Genomic DNA, 19179 nt, shown 5'->3' with positions numbered 1-19179 from the left:
GATGATGAACTAAAAATGATTCAGAGTATTGGAAAGAAGCTAAAATATCCATAAAGCATACTAACTCAGTGCCACAATACAACCAAGAAACGATTCCTTGAAGGGAAAACTAATAAGCCAGATCGACAGAACATTCAAAGAACCCTTGTCCTCCCCTTCCATGAAAATTTTCTTGATGTTGTTCACATACTGAGGAAACTCAATGTACAAGTAGTATTCAAATATGAGAACACCATCAAAAAAACCCTCATCAAGAACAGCCCTTTCAGTAATTCAGGCGTTGTTTACAAAATCCCGTGTAAAAGCTGTAACAAATTTTACATAGGACAATCTGGAAAAGATTTGGAAACTAGAATCTCACAACATAAATACAGTGTAAGGACAGCCCAACAGAGTAGTGGTTTATTTCAGCACAAAGCATCCAGTGATCACCATATTGACTGGACAGGCTCCAAGATTCTAGCAAGACCAAAAAGCTTAGATGAAAGAAATGTAATAGAATCTTGTCTAATTTCTGGCACATATGAAAAGAATATAAACATGAGCTATGGTCATTTTAAGTGTGATAAATTGTTAACCGAGTTAATTTTAAAGCAGTATCCCTCAGACTAACACGTGATTGTTCCCTGTCATCTCCTGGTGGTGTAGTCACACCTGTGTGGGGATGAGAGGATGATCATACTTGCTGTGGACTTGGCCGTGTCAATGGTTGCATATGATATTAAGTTCCAAAATTAATTACATGTAAGGATAGAGGACGTTTCTTAATTATGTATTAAGAAAGTTAATGCCATCCAGATTCCATTCTGCGTCCAGGGGGGCGCGGTAGCACAGTGGTAGCGCGCTGGACTCGTAATCGGGGGATTGCGAGTTCGAGCCTTGCCCGGGCTGCCGTGCTGGGAGTGGTAGCTCGCTCCTGTAACCCTAGCAGGGCTATATAGTCCAATACAGGGCTTAGTTCGGGGGAATTCCATTTCTCCCATTTTTTTCTCCCATTCTGCGTCCGAAATCAAAATATACGGTTAAACAAATATTTGGCTCCGCACTAATATTTGATCTAACTCGTCAGTATATTTCTGTCACGAGCCAGCCCTTGATATCACCACCAATATAAAGCTTGTAATCTGACGCCGGTATACAAGTAATGCAGCATTATCTACCGAATATTAACTCCTTTATATCATGACCTGAATGAAAGAAAATAGCCAAATAATGTGACCACCACCTCGCATTCATTCTCCCTCCCCTCCCTCACTCCACCCCCACATCATCACTCGTCCCCCCAACCCACCTTCCATTCTCTCTCTGGCCCCTCTATCTCAGCCCCCCTTGCTCCACTGTGACTTGCCGCGCATAAAGGAGGCGGCCTGAGGCACGGGGTACTGGAGGATAGGTGATTATTTATGACCACGACTGTACATGAGGCGTAACGTGGAGAGTAGCAGACAAACAACTGAAGATGTGAATTAGCGTTATGGTGTTGGTACTGATGTGATTGAAAGTATTAGGAGAAATGCTCTATGATCTGGAGAGAATTGAGAATGAGTCTGAGCAGAAGTATGTACAGTATGTGTGTGAGATGATGGGGGTTAAGGGGAGGGGGAGATCGAGGATGAGACGGAGGAATGAAGTGGAGAGAGAAAGGAGTGTGAGTGTAGCGAGCAGCCTGATAGCGCAGAACAGGGTGACAAGGAGGAAATTTGTTTGTGGCCTCTCCTTATGAGATTAAAGCGTCTGCCTGTAGATAGATGGACAGATACATAAAGATATATATTTACTTATTTACTTAAATATATTTTTATATGAATGAAAATACGACGTGGAGATGAAAGCATTCCTTGAGGTTACATCTTAATCTCAAGCGTAATAGCCTAAGTTCTATCGTCTATCAAGATTCCAGACAAAGCGCAGTGAACCGTAAATCACTGACCTTTCCTTGGCCATACCAATATAAAGAATAATTCACAAAGTGGCTGAAGCATCAGTTTTGTACGCTTATGAAAAGCAAGCATGGATTATTAAAATGCCACTAATTGGAAGCAAGCATGGTCAAGGGAGCCAGATTTTAACTACACGATTCATTAACTGATCATCATCATCATCACCATCATCCGGACCCCCTTTCCCACCATAGGGCAGGGTAAGAAGCAACGTCCAGACAGCCTAAGTTTGCCCAATTCAATGAGCCACGTTTCCATTCATTCATCATTCAAGCCCACCGAATCCTGGCTTCATCAGATAGGCCAAAAAAAAAAAAAAAAAAAAAAAAAAAAAACACCACGCTCTGAGGCTTCACATATACTTATCTCATAAGAGTCAATCCGAACGCTGTAAAGTTATAAAGGGGTGCCAAATCTCTGGTTATACACTTCTCAAAAAAATAATCCAGCCAGCTCGGTCCCTTGTCAGTCACTTAACCTCACCAACTTTCATACCTCTCTTCCTCACACACTCATCCACCATATCCCTCCACCTTCTTCTTGGCCTAACTCGCTTGCTTCCTCCTTCAGATTCGCTTACCGATACCTTTTTCACCACTCTATTGTCATCCATTCTCTCCACATGACCAAACCATCACAGTACACTCCCTTAGATTTTGGTGTCCACAGACTTCCTCACTGCGCATCTTTCACGAATCATATTATTCCGCATCCTATCCACTCTCTGTACTCCACATACATTCCTCAGCAGTCCCATATCCACTGCCCATACTCTTGACTTTTCATTTTCATGCCACACTATAGTCTCACATCCGTATGTTAAAGTTGGTACTAACTCTCTTTCATGTAAGACTCACGCAGCTTCAACACTCAAGCCACTGTTTTTTATCAGGGCCTTCATAGCACCAGCTACTTTCTTTCCTTGTGTCACTCTACTTTCCACTTCTTTTGCACATTTTCCTCTCTTTTCAATCACTGTACCCAAGTATTTGAACTCTCTCATCAGTTCCAGCCTCTCTCCATTCACTGTAAGATCACACTGAGAGTCAACTTCTCGGTAACCATCACTTTACTTTTTTCTACATTTACACTCAAAGGACGACGCTCACAGACATCCAGAAAACTCTGCCTTAATCCACCAAGCTCTTGTCCGGTATTTGCAAGTAGCGCTGCATCATCAAGATACAACAAATTTGAAATATTCCATCCACCACTATTCATTACCAACGCCATCTCTCTCTCCATTACTCAAGTTTTTACTTGTCTCATCACCCCATATATATATATATATATATATATATATATATATATACTGAACAATCATGGGGACATCATACAACCTTGTCGCACATCAACAGTGATCGTGAACCAATCACTTCAATATCCATTTACCCTCACATATGCCTCACTACCATCATAAAAACTCTTGACGGCACCTAGCAGCTTACCATCTACACCGTTCATGGGCAAAACCTTCCACAATCTTTCTCTGTCTACTTTGTCGTAATATTTTTCCAGATCCGTAAATGCCATAAACACCTTATAGTCCTTCTCACAAGCCTTCTCCACTACCTGTCTTACACCAAATATTTGATCCACATATCCTCTGTCACTCCTAAAGCCAGCCTGTTGATCACTCATTACGACTTCTCACCTCTCTCTTAGTTTTTCTATAATAAATCTTCCACATCCCTTCCCTACCTTATTTCGGGCATACCCCAATAATTCTTGCACTCACTTCGGTCACCTTTATTTTTGTACAGGATTACAATCACTGCCTTTTTCCAATCAACTGGCACAGTTTCACAAATCTTTGCCTTCATACACACCTCCAACAAGCACCTCATTCCACTCTTTCCACTACACCTAATCATCTCTGCAAACACCTCAACCCAAGCTACGTTCCCATTTTTCAACCGTTTCACAGCGTTCTTCACCTCTGCGAGTGTCACGTTTCCTGACACTGCATTCCTTCTCTGCACACTCCGAAAACCGATCATGTTAACAGTCGCTTTGTTCTCTCCATTCTCATTCCTCAGACTTTCAATATAAATTCTTTCCATCTTGATCTAAATTCATCCCCATGGGTTAATAAGCTACCCATTACATCCCTCACACTTTCACATTTCTTACAACTGTCACTTCTACATTTCCGCACCTCTTGCCGAATAACTTCCTATTTTCAGAGTAATTTGCATTCATTTTTCTTCCTATACCATCATTTACCTTCTTTTTCCTCTTCACTAGTCTCGTTACGTGCTTCTTAATATATTCATTTCTAATTTCAACTGAAACCCTGTCCAGTATCCACTCTAGTCACTTCTTCCTCTTTTTCTCCACTGCTCTCTTCACCTCTTCATCCCACCACGCCGTAAATTTCTTCTTTTTTGTTACTTTTGCCACACCACACACCGCTTTAGCATTTCTAACTAAGCAATTCCTATATACATTCCAGAAGCTGTCCAAATCCAATTCATTCCAGTTCACTGATTCTAACTCCCCCCCATGCTTTGGCTCTGTATTTATCTGTCATTTCTTTGATCCTATGCTTCTCAACTTTTAGTCTCCCTCCCTGATAGCTCCATTCTCTCTTGGTTCACCTCACTCCTCTCAACTTGATCTTGCATACCCCGATCATATAATCTGATTAACCTTGACATCGTCCTCTAACTGCTCTCGTATCATGAACACTACCCAGCATCGATTTCACTACGAGGATGTAATGAATCAGGCTCCTTTCAACACGATCTCCATTCTCTCTATACCATGTATATTTATGTGCATCTTTGTGTTTAAAATAAGAACTACACATGCACAATCTCCTTTCCTGACACATGTCCTTCAGTAGGTTCCCATTATCTCCTGGTACTCCGCTACTACCCATTATATCATTCACAGTACCAGTGCCTACCCTACCATTCATATTGCCCATTACAATCTCTTTATAACTCCTGGACATTTCCCCTATTACTTCATCCAGCTTATCCCCAAACCTGTCTTTCTCTGTCTCACTCCTGGCCTCACACGGTACATACGCTACAATTGCTGCCATTTCCACCTCCTCAAACTTGAACTTGACCTACATATATCTCAAGTTGACACATATAATAAACAAATAAAAAGCCTTCAACTCAGTCCATGTTGGTGATAAAAGACTCCATAATATAATGCAATGAAGCCTGACTCAGTAGTTAGGCAACATTAATTCTATGTCGTGATAAATAAACTGACCAGAAAGAAGCAATTGGATGAGAACTCAGGTTCCTAATTCTGGGGTCCTCGGCATCATACCCGCTGATCCATCCAACACACTGATGAGACTCTTAATTGCCGGCCATAACGTGTTCATTAGTGGCCATTCCACTGGCAGCGTGCTGTTGGTATGAGCACGATGGTAATGGATGAGTTGGGTCACACAGTCTACTCACCACACTGATGCCAGTCCCTTTCCTTTTACTGCATCACTCTTATGTACAGATGCGGACAGAAACAGGGCCATTGCCTTAGCCCAGGCAGACAAGAACTGGGTCATATTTTTGGGTGATAAATTCCAGTGGAAAGAATGGAGAGATAATATCAGGTACGGGTACGTAGATGGAAAGTCCTACCTCTTCCCCATTCTCTCCACTTAAACTCATCAGCCAGAAAAGACTCGGTTATTGTGTGATCGGGCTAAGGCGATGTCTGTTTCTCTTGTCCTTAGTTGTACTTCGCTCTTACCTATCATTCGACCTTCCTCCTACCCTTGATATATCCTTGTTTATATATATATATATATATATATATATTTATATATATATATATATATATATATATATATTTATTTATTTATTTATTTATTTATATATATATATAGTGTCATTAAACGCTCTGTGCATAACAACAGCTCTTGCTTGTTTGCTAGTTCTTCTGGAGGAAATAAATGAATTCACCACTACCATGTCCACATCTGAATTCACTGTTACCATGTCCATGTCGGCCCACCCGTTTTACTGTTAAACATCAGCTCTCACATACTGTATTCCTTGTCATGTTCCACAACTCATTATGGACTCAGTCTTTCTCATTAACTTCTCTCTGCTATTATCATTCATTTTTTTGTTTGTTTCTCAATGTAGTGCTGCTCTCGGGTGTCTGCCCTGTCCTCTCCTCCATCCTTCTTTCCTTCCATCTTCTTCTGTCTTTCTTTCCTTGTCTTTCTGCCTACAGGTGACTTTACACTCCCTCTTCTGTCTTTCACTCCTTCATACTTTCCTCTTCCTTCTACCTGTGGGTGACTCTACACTGAGTGACAAGCCAAATGGTTTCCTGTACACCAGGAAACCATTTACTATGCTGGGTGGTAACCATATAACCAAATTTTGGCGCCTGGTGGTTTAGTGGGTAATTATTGTGCTCCAGTCGGATTGAGCCGTTGAAGGTTTATATCCAAGGAATGATTGGGGTTTATTGCTCACGTAATGCCACTCGGGGATGAGTGAGGTTGGTCACTCTCATCTTAAATGTCAGGACCAACCGCCTAGCCCCGGGCTTCTACGCCCTCATGGGGCAACGTAGGATTGGATGATGGATGGATTGTTTGTTTACCGCCTCATTGCATTTCTAGAAGATTTACCCCTAGATGATTTGCCCCTTACTAACTAACGTACAGTGGTCATTTTCATTGGCTATGCTTTCACGTTTTTGCCCCCCCCCAAAAAAAAAAAAATACTTTGCCATCCTACCTACTCATCTTTTTTGCACACACCACTCATTCATCCTCTGCTGTGGTCAATGATATAAAAAATCGACTGCCGAAGGTAGCAGACAACCCGTATGATATATTCGCCCCGTTGTGACACACCATCATAATCCCAGTCCAACTTTTCCCCTCCTCTCTGCTCATCACATTCACACATAAAAGACTGGGAAAACTTAATCAAGAACCATTGCACTGACAGCGCTGCTTGTTGAGACACACTTTCCTTCATAACCACGATTCGAAACAATCTGTATTGACTTATATGAATCTGATGAACTTGAGGTGACTTGAAATAGCTCGCCAAATCTGAACTTCTGTATTTCAGCTGTACTGATGTTGGCAGAAAAAGCCTTCATGGGCATAGTCTGAGTCAATCCATTCTACCGGAATTTTGACCTGGATACAGGCTATCTTGATAACTGATTTGTATGGATATCAGCTGACTAAAATAGATCTATGTGGATCTCAACATGGCTAAAATGATCTGGAAAAAATAAACTGGAGTCAAGTTGGTGTGACTGTATATAAAACAATCGAGTATCCTTTGAACGAAGCAACACACTCTGGAATGGATAAGTTAAAGTTATTAAAGCTGATATTTGCACACGTAGACCAGGTACTGCACAATTACTTACCTGAAATAAAGAATATAATATTGTACTAAACCACATTTTTAATTATAAGCAAATAGAATATATGATATGAGAATGAAATAAAACCAATATTTGCTTGAATTTTACTGTGTGTTAGCTTTGGTCGGCCACCGTCATCACGATGTACTGCTATACCTTCGGGTGACTGTACACGGTGTGACAGGAAAAGTGGCTTTTTGTGACCCAGGATATCATTTACTGCGTTGAGTGGTAAGCATGTGTCTAAATAGGCGCGGGGGGTCTAGAAACCAATGAGTGTTTTTATCTAAGTGTTGGTTGAGGTTTGTTCAGATAATGCCAAACAAGGCTTGGCGATTGGTCATTCTCGTCTAAAGTATCGGGACTATGCAGCCTAGCCTTCAAACTCGTACACTCCTAATGCAGCAATAAAGAGCTGGAAATTTGATAGAAACAGAACTGTAGTTTCCTAGATGGATCCCAAGTTGTGAGTAAAAGAACATTTTCTTTACTGAATGTGAGTGAATGTAAACCGAATTGAAATGACCTGAACTGATGTGACTGGGCCCGAGTGGATGTGATGGCCCTGATGGGGGTTACTCCTTCTGGGGTGTCCTCAACATCCCGGAATTCTCACCAAAACCAGTGTTTTCTTGGGATCACAGTATTCCACGATGTAGGAAAGAAGAAGGTCAGTGGATGCAAAATGTTTATACCACTAGGTAATTCGCAGCAGTCTTTTTATGCTATCTTTTGTGGTAATTGGTACCGGCACTGCATTTTCCTTATAGTTCCAGAGTTTATGTGAAGCACATTGCAAAAATCACAAATAATGTATTAAAATCCCTTCAGTATATTAATGTAAGACATTTCTGTTCGGACTGCGAACATAAAATATACCGTATTACAACAAAGAAAGCAAAACTAGCTATTTAGCCCCTGTCGTTTTAAAAATAGATTTCACATGCCATTCAACCATTAACTGTTATAACATTTGAAATATGAGAATACTTAAAGATTTTGATGCAAGTTGTAATGCGACATATAGCTAAGTTTTACAAGAATGTCTTGCATGAAGAAGAAGTACAGGCAGGTACTGTAGCTGGGGGCGCCCACCATTCGCCCGACGTACTGTCATTTTCAGATGACTTGACGTACAGTGAAAAGTAAAATAGTTTCCAGTAACACACAAACCCACATCTTACACTGGATGATGGCATGTTGACGTATGAGTTTATGTTTTTTTTTAATGTGTCCGACTCTGGATATAGGCTTCAGAGCCTGTTCCCAAAGCCCAGTAGTCCTCCTACATACCATACACCTCTACATGTCACCACTTCGGCGCTAACACCCACCGTCCATATTGAATACATGCTAGGGCTGTCTCATACAGGACTGGTGTATTGGTATTAGTGGGGGTATTTTTATGACATGTCGGCGGGTCTCCTGGTAGATCAGTAAAGCCTGCTATTATGAAATTCAAATCCTTACACTGTTCCCTGCCCCAGCGGGGATTTGAACCTGGGTCCGGTAGGGCTGCAGGCCACCTCTCTACCGACAGAGCCATCTCCACCCCTAATGATGCTCTAGTCTAGTAAGTTAAGGTTAAAATCGGAAGTTGCAAATAAGGTTTATATCCAATGAGTAATTGTGTTTTATCGCTTACATACAGTAATGCCACCCAGAAATGCGAAACTATTCTTCCTCACCTTAAATGCCAGGATTAAGTAGCCTAGCCCCAGGCCCTCTAGCCTGCACGCTCCTGATGAAGGAAGGAAGGAAGGAAGGAATAATGAAATACAAGCACCAAGCCAAAATATGGTTATATGGCACAAAGGTAGAAGAGAGCGGAGTAAATAATTATATTAAATGTGTGATATGAAGTGCAGCAAGAAAAGTGATAATAATGGAAACAGAAACAGTGGGAGAGTCACCTAGGAAATCAGTAAGCTGTGGGGACTGAGGGGTTAGGAAAGGAAAGGGAAGGCTGCAAGACGTTGTTGGAATGTAGACGGGCAATTTAAGAAAAAGATGGATAGTCATAGGGCAGTCACAGAGTGAGCTGGTGGGCAAAGGATCATGGCTCATCAAATGACCATGAGTTAGGAGGGTAAGGCCTTAGCGAAGACGAGTAAGAATTATTTCCCCTCGACAACTGGGGTGGGTTGATGTGTGCCAAGGAAGAGCAGAGGGTTTAACACTGTGTAGTTTGTTGTGAACCTGCTGCTTCCATGAGGATTGCCAACGATCACGGAAGAGACGGGTTAGTAGAGGGAAACAATCAAAAGCCGGGATGGGGTGAAGGCAGGACGTAGAGGAGGAAACAGCAGAGCACGCCAATGAGTCAGCTTGTTCGTTACCTGTAATTCCTGTATGCCTAGGAACCCAGCACAAGCCAACCGACTTTTTTCTAACAGAAGGACGGAACAGCCAGACGATGAAGAGAAGACGAAGACGATGAAAAGAAGGGTTGAGGGAAGAGATATGTCATTCCAGTTTAGCCAAGAGTCAAATGTGAAGCCGAGAAAATGTGGTAGAGGATCGGTAGGGAAGTGGAATGTTATGTAAGTATAGAATAGGTTGTGGTATGGTCCGCAGACGAGTCAACGTTACTATACAGGATTTACAGGTAGAAAAACGAAAACCTTGAGTAATAGCCCATGTGGTGGCTGCATCAATGGCGGACTGAAGAAGCGATTGGAGTCGAGACAGATCTGAATCTGCAGGTAAATAGCTAAATCATCAACATACAGAGAGGCGGAAACAGAAGGGGGTAGAAAAGAGACAATGCCATTTATTGCTCTAAGAAAAAGGGTAGTACTGAGGGCACAGCCTTAGGGGACACCTTCATGCTTGGTAAAGGCACGGGAAAGGTGGTCTTTTAGATGGACACGAAAGGTCCGGAGGAAAAGAAAATTCTGAAGAAAAACACCCATGTTACCATGCAGACCAAGGGAGAGAAGGCAACGAAGAATATGATACCTCCATGTTGTATCGTACGTTTATTCTTGATAAAAAAAAAAAAAAACGGCAATAACCGACTGGTGGAGGGAAAGAGTAGAATGGATGAAATATTTGAGTTTGAGAATGGGATCTAAGGTGCTGTGTGCTTTGGATACCCAAACTGTAAGGGAGAAAGAAGACTACGGGATTCAAGGTGTCTCATGAGTTTAGTATTGACCATCCGTTCAAGCAGTTTACAGTACATAAACAGCTAGTCAGGGCTATGAGGCGGTAACCTTGAGGATGGTGCCCAGGTTTACCAGGTTTAAGAAACAGGAGGATGATCACTACACACTAATCAGAGGATAAGAAACCTTCAGTCTAGAATTAATTACAAAGAACCAAGGGAAAAGCTTGGCTTGTGGAGAGTTCTGTTTTAACATAGCATAATGAACACCATCAAGTCCCTCACTGATATTCTTAAAAGGTTTAAATGAAGACGATAAGTCACAAAGAGAAAAGGGAGCGTTAAGAGCTCCCTTAGCTGACAACGTAATCGAAATCTGTACGGATTCAGAATCAGATTTAAGGCAATGAAATTCTTGAGAGAGATAGACGCACTACTAATGGAACAAAATATATTACCAAAGACATTTTCAACTAAGGAAGCATCGGCTTCAGTCTTGCCTTTGATATGAAAAAGCAGGGCTTGGGATGGGATATGGTTGCCTGATATTATACAAAGTCTGGACCAAAAGGTCGCAGTAGGCATATTTACAGAGATGGAAGAAACATTTTCTCTCCAACTCGAACGTTTAGCCTGACGGTTGGTACGACGGAAGGCAGCAGAAGCTCGGCAAAATATGAGGAGGCTGCAAATCCAATCGGGTGGACTGTTTAGGCAAAAACTTTTCCAGGCAGCACGTTTCACGCAGTGGGATCGTAAACAAGCAGGAGTTCACTAAGGAACACGTGTGGCAGTTGACGGTCGCGTATCAAGGGGAATGGCAGTGAAGGCAACACTTAAAGCCTGGACAAGGAAAAAGGACAACATATCTTGTGGAAACGAAAAATATGAAGGAGGAAGTGGGGGCGCTGTAAAAGAAGAAGAAATCTCCCAGTTAGCGGCATGGAACTGCCAACGAGGGGGGTTAGGACCAGGAAAGTTAGAGGCAAGAGAGAGTCTAGTGGGGAAGTGATCACTAAAAAGAGTGCTTTCTAATACCGACCAGTGAAAATGGATAGACTCTTAAGGGGAGCAAAGGGACAGATCCAAACAAGAGAGGGAACGAGTACAGTGATCGAAGTGAGCAGAGGTGCTAGTTCTCAGTATAAAATGATCTTGAGGAGAAAGAAACTGTTCTAACCAGAATGCACTCAGTAGAGCACATACTCTGCCAATGCCCTATCACGCAATGTTAAAGAATGTGAAAAGAATTCCTGGATCCGCACCTTTATCCAGATCCACACCAAAGTTTAATGGAGTGTATTCTGTGCCAAGACCCATTCTTCTACCAAGTTTCGTGGAAATCTGTCCAGTAGTTTTTGTGTAATCTTGCTCACAAACCAACCAACCAACCAACAAACGAACAGGGGGGAAAACATAACCTCCTTCGCGGAGGTATAAACGTCCCTTAGAGATGATCACAGAGTCACCCCACAGGGAATGTTGGCAATTAAAGTCATCAAGAAGAAATGGGGGAGGAAGGGAATGAAGGAATGTGACAAAGTTTGGAAAATCAAGGGGAACAGAAGGAGAGAAATAGAGAGAGCTAACAGTGATCCACCGATTGAGAAAGACATGAGCAGATATATGAGGGAGGGAAGAAAAAATAGGAAGAGGTTCAAAGAGTACATCATTACTGATAAGCAGTATCATATGAAGGAGGAGATCCAAGAAAAGTATAGCAAGAGATAGGAACTGGGGAAGTATGAAGAAAGGTTTCCTAAAGGGAGATAGGAGGATAATGGGAGGAAATAAGAAAATGAACGTCCATGCAATGGGTATGGAAGCCTCTAATATTCCATTGAAGATGTGCCAGTACTATGGAAAATCAAGTGTGGGAAGAGCACAGAGACTGCTTATGGCGTTGAGGGAAAGAGTACCCAGGAGGCATAGGTAAATCAAGAACAGTAGGATCGAGGGAGATAGGGAGAACGTAGAAATCATGGAGGAGGCGAGTGGTTGAATAGAGGAAGAGTGGAAAACAGATGAGAGGGGAAGAGGAAGTGCAAATAGAGATGGAAATGGGAGAGGAAGGTGCAGGAGAGGTAGGAGGAATGGGAGTAGGGGGGAGTGAAGAAGGGGGGGGAATGAATTTCTGCAGTGACAAAGGTAGGCAAGGAAGAGGTATGGTGAAGATAACTGATGACACTTTGCAGGAATTCTGCTTCCACAGGAGAGGACAAAAGTTGAGGGTGAGCTGGTGATATAGCATTATGGTGCTGTTGTCTGGAGGAGGGGGAACACTGGACAGGCTGTATAGGCTGAGCAGTAGAGGAAAAGGGGGAGACCAGAAATATGAGATGGAGGGGAGAAGGTGAAGGAGAAGAATGGGAGTATACAATATGCGAAGGAAGTGGGGTGGAAGGTGCAGAACGAACAAGAGAAGGAAGCCAAGAATAGGAATCCGAAAAAGAGGCAAGAGTGGCAAAAGAATTTGAGAGAGGAAGGAAAAGAAGTAGAGACACCAAACGAGCTCGAAACTTGTGAGACAGGAGTGAGTCTAGTCACGCGGGCATTGGAGATGCCAGGGGAGTGCCCCAAGCTACGTGCCTGACGACGTGCTTCACGGAGGGTATGCCTCGTTTTCACCTGATGTGGGACATTTCTGCTTCAAAAATGTAGGTGGGACATTTCCTGTAGGCGGCTGTATGTTGTCCCCCACAGATTGGGCAGAACAGGAAAGTAGACACACAGGTAGATGTTGGGTGTCCAGCTAGTGAGCAGTTGGGGCAAATAGCTGGAGAATCGACAGTAGCCTATTTTGCAGAGGGTCCCAATTGGCAGCAGGAAGTGCTCTGACGGGGGGGAAGAACGTATTACTTGGCAGAGAGGGCTGTGCCTCCAATTATAACGGAGGAGGGAAGGTCACGGGACTCAAAAACTATCTTGGTGATGTTCGCTGGTTGCTGGTGGTGTCCTCTGGGAAAGATTGTGTAGCACTCTACAGACAGGATTTGGTAATGCTTTTCAGAGAGGGTAAGTTTTACCTCCTCAGCTCATTCGGAGAAAGGTCTGGTACCAGAAGAAATGTACAAGAGAAGTCAGACAGTAGCAGTCGTTGATTTCCACTGGACATCTGGAAAAACAGTGACTGGATTCCCCGACGAGTTCGCAAATGTTTTTACTTTCTCTGCTTGTACAGCATTCTTGACTTGAAGGAGGCGAGATCCGTTCAGTCTTACGGAGAATATGAAATCTGAACCCATCTGCCATAGCGGGGAAAGATGAAGCGACAGGTCATTGCTTTGGGAAGTAATATTGAAATACTGAGACCAGGTCTGGGGTAAAAAAAGGGAGGTGGTCAAAGTAGAGATAGGGAGTCGGGAAGCAGTATAAGGACGGAACGAGTAAGAAACGGGACAGACAGAAGGAGAAAGACACGGAGGTAGATAAGGTGCAAGGGTTACTATGGATGATCAGGTTGACGGAATAGTACATGGAAGGGACTGTAAGGCAGGAGTTGGTGTAGAGGAACAGGAAGAAACAGGCAGGGGAACAGTGGAAAGAGTCGGAAAACACCAGGAAGAGAAGCTGGGTTTGTCATCGGGGTCAAAAAATCGGCAGAATCGGGGGAGGGAAAACCAGAACCCATATCCATAATTTTAGCTAGGAAGGAAAAGGTTCATTGTGACTGTTGAAAAAGAAAGGATTATTTGGGCGGAACACAGAGGCTAGAGGCCCGGCCAAAGACCCAGAATGGGATCAAGCTTCAAGTATGCACTCCCAACCCGACCCTTGAAGGGATAGCAAGACTGTGTGGGAGAATTAAGCCTCCCAGCACAATGATGGGCCACCGGTTATTGGCCGAGAGTCCTACCACTAAGTAACAGCACCCCTGGATCCGAAAGCTCTCGCACAGCAGCAGTTCCACCCCTGCAGAGGTCTGCCTATGCAGAGGTACACGCACTGGGTGGTGCCGAACCACCATGATCCCTATACAATTGGCCAAACCAGTAGTCCATGGGCACAACCTAATCCTTCCTTTTGCAGCTTACTCGATGTCATTGATAAGAATTTTGATAAATGTGGAAAATACCAATCTATTTAAAGTGAAAGATAGAACAGAGAGGATAAGAGAAAAGGAAAGAGGAAGCAACAGTAGAAGAAAAGAGCATTGCAAAATTAGCTGAGGTAGCGACAGGGACCCAAGGAGCTGTAGACGCGAGTGCGACATCCACCTAGCAACCAGACTTCCCCACACTCTGGAGTTCATTAAGGTACCCTGCTATAGTTTACCTACGCATCAAGTCCCAGTCGACGGCTCCAAAGCCCACACAGACAACAACGAATAAGAGAACAGGGGACGCTCCTGGTGTGACAAAATGGATTGAATGATATAATAATTATTCTGTCACCCAAGAAGCTACTCCCTTCTCTTCATAATGTGCATCTCATTTATTCTTCTTTCCTACGTCCTTTTATTTTCATTTCCTGTTTTACTCGACCTTACCTATTTTATTCCACTCCTTCACCCCATACTCGCTCCTTTTCCTTTTTAATATTTTTTATCCTACTCTTCTTGGTCTTTCCTTCTCATGTCCCTTTCCTGTTTCCCCATTACCCAATTTCGTGAAGAATTACCCGCTACAATTACAGTACTAAAGCTTCCTTTCTTTGGCCCCCACCGTCTCTTACCCACCACTTCCTTTGCAAATACACAACACTCATAGTCTCATCCCATACCCGCGCCAGCCTTCTCTCCCGCCTGCGGTCATTCATTATATCACACCACAACTCCCTCCCCATCTTACACACTCGTACCTCCTCTTATCCTTCACCCTACCACAACACACACCCTCCTCATCTTACACACTCCTACCTCCTCTTATCATTCACCATAACCGAACATTCATCTTCCTCACCTTACCCACTCCAAATCTCCTCATCCTCAGTCTCTCCATCCCCATACCACAACACACCTCTCACCTCACGTCACCCACTCCTGCCACCTCCTTTCCCCTCTTCTCCCTCACCATAATTACTAATTTAAAAATGCTAAGGGTGTTAATCCTTGGTAGAATATGTTGTGACTTTTTTTATAGCCTACTTTCTCTTCAAGAAACTTTCTCGCAGTTATTAAGCTTTCCTTTTATAGAGTACACATAGTGTTTATTTTGGAGTTTCTCCTTTGTACCCCCTGTTTTATGGTTATTTATAAATATTACGTCTTGTGCGTCTCCCGCACCAACTTCCACCCATCGTTTTTTTATTTTTATTTTTTTATTTTTATTTTTTTATCAGAACAGAGGAAGGAAAGACAAACGAATAGAAAAAATAATAATCCATACACCAGATTACTGGTGTCCTCTGTTCATAAAATATCTGTAACAGCTAGACTTGAACAGCTGTAGGTTGAAGTTTAGAGGGAAACAACTCTGGGGAAGCGAGTTCCAAAGAGATGCAGTTCGGGGAATGAAAGAATTCTGATAGGCAGAAGTTCTGCACTATGGCTGAGCGACATTCCAGTCATGAGCGCTACAGATGCCCGTGTAACACAGGGAAGGCATGGAGAGGTGGCACCATGGACGCAACTTCGTCTGAGCATTTGCCATAAAAATGTCTGCAAAATAATGCAAGGGAAGCAACATTCCTTCTTACTTGTAGGGGAGGTAGTTTATTTGTAATGGCAGGGTTGTTAATAATTCTAACAGCTTTGTTCTGAATTTTGTCTAGTTGTTTTAATGCAACCTCTCCACATCCATTCCACAAGGATGAGTAATATTCAAACTGAGAGCGCACATGACTCTTATAAATTATAGTTAACTGCTCGTCAGTGAAGAAGTTACGGACTCTTTACATTAATCCAAGTTTCTCTGAGGCAGTTTTAGCAAGTGATCTAATATGAGAGGTCCAGTTGAGGGCATTGGTAAGTGAGACGCTGAGAATTTCAGTCCTTTTGGAGATGGGAATATTAATAGAAGTGAAGGAAATATACCAATCTGGCAGTATCTGTCTATTAGTAAATTGTTTATATTTAGTTTTACTAGCATTATATATAACCCTTTATTTCTCAGAACATCGAAGGTTTGATGAAATTTCATTTATAGCAAACCCTTTTTCTGCTGACAGACTAACGTCTCAGAATTGAGAAAAACTACATCACCGAAAGTAAAATATAATTATAATCAATCGGGCAAATAATAATAATAATAATAATAATAATAATAATATAATAATAATAATAATAATAATAATAATAATAATAATAAGAGGGCAAGTTGGGAGAAAAAGTAACACAGCCGCGCCAACCTTTATCTGTTGCCTAATTTTTCTAGTTTTTGATGTGGTGATAGGCCTACCTCTACTCCATACTGCGTGCATGCAGATTTGCCAAACAATGATTTGGTGAATGATTTGGTGCCAGATTATGATCAAACGAAGATTTTTTTTTTCTCATATAACTTTTTTGGCATTTTTAAAGTTATGCCATTGCAAGTGCCTTGAATGCATTGCATTCATTCTGCTTTCAGGTGATCAGTGACAGTTGTCCTTAAAAGCCAAACCAAGAGACTGGACGTGCCTGCTTTGGTAACTACGCTAAATATGTGAATTTTTACCCCTGGTACAGACACCCCAAAGGGATAATAGAAAAAAAAAAGTTTTGAAGATACTGTGTGACAAACAAATAAGAAACACACAAACACTGGTGAATACATAACCTCCTCCAACTTCGTTGGAGGTCCATAACTGAAATCATGTATCTATGTTCAGAATGTTTTATTTTTTATCTAATTATAGGTTATGTCTAAATGTGTTGTACACATAAATAAGGAAAATTCATGAGTTTCTCGAAGTTATATTTCCATTAGTTTATAAATTTTTATTATTTTTTTTGTTTACCCCAAGGGCGTTCATCATTTTCCCCATTCACCGAGATTTAAAAAAAAAAAAATCCACACATTCTTTAAAATCTCAGCACTGACTGGTTGTAGAATTTTCATTCATGTGGTATGTTTTAAGTTGTTTATGTACCATTTGTAATGTGCTATTCAGTCTGCCCATTTGTTCTGAAACAGGATCAGTGAAGCAAATTTAAGGCAATTTTTTTTTTTATATACCCAATTGATTATACAGTTTACTGCAACTTGGAACACCACAGTGAAAGGTTTCAGCCCTTACAGTGCAGTAACGCTTTACTTGAATTATATCTTGCTAACTGCGAAAAATTTTGTTCAATATAGGAAAGATGTCTCTTGCTGAGGATACTAATGAAGACCCCTCCAATTCGAAAGTCAAGCTGCAGAACATCCCATGGCAGAGCAAGAATAAACAAAAGAAAAAAAAACTTCTCTGGTTGTGATATTTAAATACACCACCGCTCTGTGGTTCTCGTCACCCACACTTGAACACCAATCAGAGATAGGCGGTGGCGTTAACAGTTAGTTGATACGCATCATGTCAACACTAACTTTCAGAGGTATCTTTGTTTTCATCAGATATCACTGCAGTTATTTTTAAGTTTATCTTCCCGCCCCGTTCCATTCCTTTGGTGAACGTTATTTTATGTGCAAGTATGCCCATACCAGGCGATGTATAAAAAACTTTCTTAATGCTTACGGTATGTTTGCATAAAAATATTTGTTTATACACTTTCTGTGACACTCGTGCAGCTGCCAAACAATTTTCACAACTAAACTAGGACGAATATTCCAGTAAAAAAGGACCTAATAAACTTATGTCATTCACTGCTGTGGAGTCTTATGTATCTTTAAAAATTATAAAAATTCTTTATGAATATTACCAAATTTATCGCGAATCCACCATCTTCTTAATATTCATTCGCGTTGACGCCCTAACCTGCCGTAATCCATAGTCACTGAACGTATACACTTCCATTACTTAATCTTCATCTCTTGTCTACCATATTCAAGGCAATATGTAAAATTCCATTACAACCATTATCATCACAAGATATTTACTTCTTCACTTTCAGTTATTACTCGTTTATTTTCACTTTATCACAGTCATTTCCTTCAGTAATCCCATCATCCCAACTAATTCTATGACTGCCATTCACTTCAGCCCTCTCGTCAACACGTACCTCACACTAACCATCACGTTCGACAATATCAACTAAATCATTCCCTGTGATATTGCACATCCAGCTTTAAAAAAAAAAAAAAAAAAAAAAAAAAAAAAAAAAAAAAATTGCATTTCTCCTCATAGGTTTTATTACCAGTATCTCGACTACTGTTCACCTTTTCCAACATTAATTTGGAGTTGTACCATAACATACCATAATTCTATATATAAATTTTCTCCTTCATGAACACCATTTGGTATATGGTGCCTCTCTTGAGTTTAGGACCTCACAAAGTAATGTAAGTGATTGGATTATTTATGACCTTAGTAAAACACCCTCCCAGCATAAGTGTCACACAACGTATTCTAAACTGGGCAAGATGAAATGTTGTGTGTTTTACGAAAAGCTTCTCTCACGTGTTTAATATTTATTATTGCATACATTCCATTCCCTCAATTCACTGGTCCTGCCTTCTCTTCTATATGCTATTTCTGTTATACGAGAGAGAGAGAGAGAGAGAGAGAGAGAGAGAGAGAGAGAGAGAGAGAGAGTGTGTGTGTGTGTGTGTGTGTGTGTGTGTGATACGGCAGTGTATGGGTGCGTCAGAGTCTATGTATTGTTTGTCTACTTTGAGCGTCTCTGTTATGCTTTGAGTATTTAACTCATTTTCTTACAAGGACATCTAACATTAAATT

The sequence above is a fragment of the Coenobita brevimanus genome, chromosome 80 (assembly GCF_032717465.1).
Source record: "Coenobita brevimanus isolate Jiangsu-jjx chromosome 80, ASM3271746v2, whole genome shotgun sequence".
NCBI classification, from domain to species: domain Eukaryota; kingdom Metazoa; phylum Arthropoda; class Malacostraca; order Decapoda; family Coenobitidae; genus Coenobita; species Coenobita brevimanus.
This window is presented reverse-complemented; position numbering follows the sequence as displayed.